The following is a 4,296-nucleotide window of genomic DNA, read 5'->3' on the forward strand; positions in this document are numbered from 1 at the left end:
CGGCTCAAATACAATACAACACCCTTCTCACTCAGTTCTCAGGAGTGCACTTTGCCAGTAATCCATACTCCAGCACAAAATTAATTAGCTGATTGGACTATCAGATTTACTTTGAGCTGACCTTTTGTTTCATTAGATCTTTAAAGAATTACTGAATCATGTCAAATTCATTTGTTATATTTCTTTCGTATTCGTTGTTATTCGTTATTTTTTTATTCGGACATTCGGATGCATTCGAATGTCCGAAAGATGCATAATTCGGCCAAATTTCGATTTGTTACGAAACGAATTGCACAAGCCTACTCCCCAACAGATTTGAAAGAAAACCTTTACTTTTCTTTCAGAATTAACTTTTTCTATGGGACATTAAATTACAAAATATCCCCATAATTGCGGACCATTGATTGCAACCAAGATCTGTTCATTTACATGCACAAAAAAGTATTTTTCCCAATAAATTCAATCAAGACCATATTGCAAAATGTAATACACCCCAATGAAAGTCTTTAGAAGGAAAGCTACATTTTAAATAACAAGAACTACAGTTGAGTCTATTCATGAACCTGTTCCCTAGCGCTGTATTATAAAAATATGGCGGCAGGAACTATTCCTCACTCCGGGTGGGCGTCATATGACGTATTCTGCTTCCTGCCATTGTGAAGAGCGCACGCGCTGCCGGGGGCACACGTGCTCTCCGCACCGATGGGGACCCAATGTAGGTGCCTGGCGGCTGCGATGTCCGTCGGGTACCCGCGATTGCCCGGTAACAGAGCTGGGACATGTATCTGTGTGTGTAAACACACAGATCCAAGTCCTGTCAGGGTAGAGGAGAACTGATTGGATGTTCCTTGTACACCGATCGATCTCCTCCCCTCATCAGTCCCGTCCCCCCACTGTTCGATTCACTAACTGTTAGGACCCACATTTAACCCCTGTAGAGCCCCCTAGTGTTAACCCCTTCCCTGCCAGTCACATTTATACAGTAATCGTGCATTTTTTATAGCACTGATCGCTTTATAAATGTGAACGGTCCCAAAATAGGGTCAAAAGTTTCACACAGATCACATAATATGCACTAATTTGGGTTATTTTTTTATCAAAGATGTGTAGCAGTATAAATTGTGGCAAAAATGTATGAAGAAAAATTGCTAATTTGCAAAATTTTAATCACAGAAACTAAGGAAAATGATTTTTTTTTTTTTTAAATCTGTCTTTTTTCATTTATAGCGCAGAAAATAAAAAACCCAGAGGTGATCAAATACCACCAAAAGAAAGCTCTATTTGTATGAAGAAAAGGGCAAAAAAATCATTTGGGTATAGTGTTGCATGACTGAGTAATTGTCATTCAAATTGTGAGAGCACTGAAAGCTGAAAATTGGTCTGGGCAGGAGGGGGGTTTAAGTGCCCAGTAAGCAAGTGGTTAATCATAAGTTATTGCGTACCAGAGCACACCAAGCAGACCCTGCTAAACAATCAAAGCCTCGCTTTGGCACCTACCTATGAGGGTGCTACAAATGTATCCATATGGCCGATGTGTTCCAATAGGAAACATACAAGCAGCTCCAGCTGCATAAACAAGGCAATTGTTCATCATGTAGGGGCCACAGCACCCATCTGAATGAAGCCTAATCAGCTTGTTTAGTGAAACAGTAGGAAAAAGGGGGCTTGGAGTCGCCAACTCTAGTAGCTCTGTCACATAATTACTTGTTAAGCCCCGTACACACGAGAGGACTTATGTCCGACAGACTTCCGAAGGAGTTCTGCCGGAGTTCCGACAGAGTTCTGACAGACTTTTCGAATGAGCGGACTTGGCCACACACAATCACACCAAACTCCGATGGATTCGAACGTGATGACGTACGACTGGACTCGAATAAGGAAGTTCATAGCCAGTAGCCAATAGCTGCCCTAGCGTCGGTTTTAGTCCGTCGGAATAGCATACACACGAGCAAATTTTTCGAAGGGACCGGGTCCGGCGGAGTTCCGTCGGAAAAATTTGAAGCATGTTCCATATTCTAAAGTCCGTCAGACTTTGGCGAATCAAAAGTCCGTTGCAGCCCACACACGATCGAATAGTCTGATGGAATCAGTCCGTCGGACTTTGGATGTTGAAAAGTCCGCTCGTGTGCACGCGGCATTAGTGTTGTATTTAAGTTGCTCTCCTCCTGCGAGCAAACAGGCCAGTAGAAGGTTCTGTGAGCCCCGAGCGCGTAGCCTGTACATTCTTAAGTTGGTGTCTAGATGTCTCCGCCGAGCACTGCTAACGTCACTTCCGATTCCCCGTTCCAGGGTGGTTAGTGTGGAGCTTCCCACACCATGGACAACGCAGAATAGCCGCTAATAACCAAGACTAAAACATCTCCACAGCAAAATGACTGCCAGCTGAGCCTGCACCCCAGCACCAGCACACCCTTGGAGATGCCAACCCCTGATGGCCACCACCACCTTATGAACCTGTGAACCAGTAAGTCAAACACTAGCAAGTAATTATGTGACAGAACTAATAGAGTTGGCACCTCCAACCCCCCTTCTTTTTCCTTTTGCTTGCCTACAGAGGTTATGGACACCCTTTGAGGATGGCTGCCTCTTCATTTAAAAAAAAATATTTATTGATTTAAATTAGCTATTTAAGCTAATATTGCACCATTTTACCAAGACATTACAATATTTGGAGCTCCGGAATCCCTTCCTTTTTCTAATATTTTGTAAAATGGTGCAGGTGGTTAAATGCTAAGCGCAATGTCTAGTAACCATAGGAACCACATAGTTTCTATCATCTATTAGTAAGAATTGAAAGAAATTCAGTTCTCTTTAGTTACTGCATTAGTGTGTTCATGCACTGTTTATTTTGTAAGATTGTTAAAGCATACCACTCCTAGCATAGGAATATTAAGTCCTACAGTATTTGTTATCACTAGGGATGACCGGGGTGACTGAAGACATTTATGGGGTGCTGTGATGGTGCTGGGAGTATGCTGCTTGCATAGTGTACCTCCTGCCCCACACTTGTAGGCATGGCGTGACCAAAACATGGGTGTTTCTTAATAGTTTATGCTTGTAGTGTGCCACCTTTCTTCCTTTGTATAGACAAAACAGGGCCTTGTGTTTCACAGAAAAAGTACAATAAGTTCAAATGGGACCAGCGTTGCTAACCACTAGCAAGTGTCAGGGACAGAAATAACCCCCAGCATATGTCAGGACCAGCAAAAAACCCCAAAACAATAATTAACTCCCGGCACAGCACAACAATTAACATCTGGAATAGCACAAAAATTAACAATCAGGCACATTAATTAACCCCTAGCTTGGCACAAGACAACAGGCTCCTGAAGGCATCCCTTGATGACAAAACGCATTGGGCAGGAATTTCTGGTGACATCACATTTTTCCTCATTGGAGCACACACTGGTTACCTAACAGCAGTATTCCCTGTACTACATATTCTTGCTGATGGCTATATACCATGCTCTCTTTTAATGAGAAATTGTACTTTACCACGAAAAAGCTTCTCATTTCTCTTCTTCATCATGGCTAATATCTGTTTATGGGAGATTAGCTCTTTACAAATACTCAAGGAGGAATATTGGAGTTGGTTCACTCACTTGTTAATACAAGAAGTCAATTTCTTCCAGTGAGTGGTAGAGCAAGTGGGGATCACCTGGACTGCACTTGGGGTGCACCAAAGAGGCATTCACTTTGTATTGGATTTATTGCACATCGGATATATATGTCATGAACTGAATGGATTTTTTTAGCACTTTTTTGGATTTTGTTATATTGACAGCACTTTATTTACTCATATATCGATTTCATTTAATTGTTTGGGCATAATGTTGTGTATTTACTATTAGAAAATAGTTCTACAACCCCAGGGCAGTTTTTGTTTGCTCAGTTTTCACGTGGCAACAGCTGGGTATAAAATTGTAAGGTAGCTCAAGTGTTGTATGTTTTTTAAGATGATTTATACACTGTGAAGCCTATGTAATACCTCTTAGGCTAGCTAATAACCAACAAATTCTCAATACAACATACAGAAGTAGAAGCACACACGTATCTGGGCATTAGGTGGTTACCTTCATGTTGTATTTAGATTTTCTGAAAAACCCGTGTATGTACAGGTTCACATTCTTTGTTTGGATCACATCAACTTGGTTGGTAAAACAACCACATGGCTTAGTAAACATATAACAATCTCCTTGTGTAAAAAACCTTGGTGACTTAAAGACTTGTGTTGAGTTACGTGCATGAGAGTTCTAAAAACCACAGACAGTATAAAGCGACACACAGACACTGAGA

The sequence above is a fragment of the Lithobates pipiens genome, unplaced genomic scaffold, assembly GCF_037356315.1.
Source record: "Lithobates pipiens isolate NorthernLeopardFrog02 unplaced genomic scaffold, aLitPip1_a1.2 Scaffold_27, whole genome shotgun sequence".
Lineage (NCBI taxonomy): Eukaryota > Metazoa > Chordata > Amphibia > Anura > Ranidae > Lithobates > Lithobates pipiens.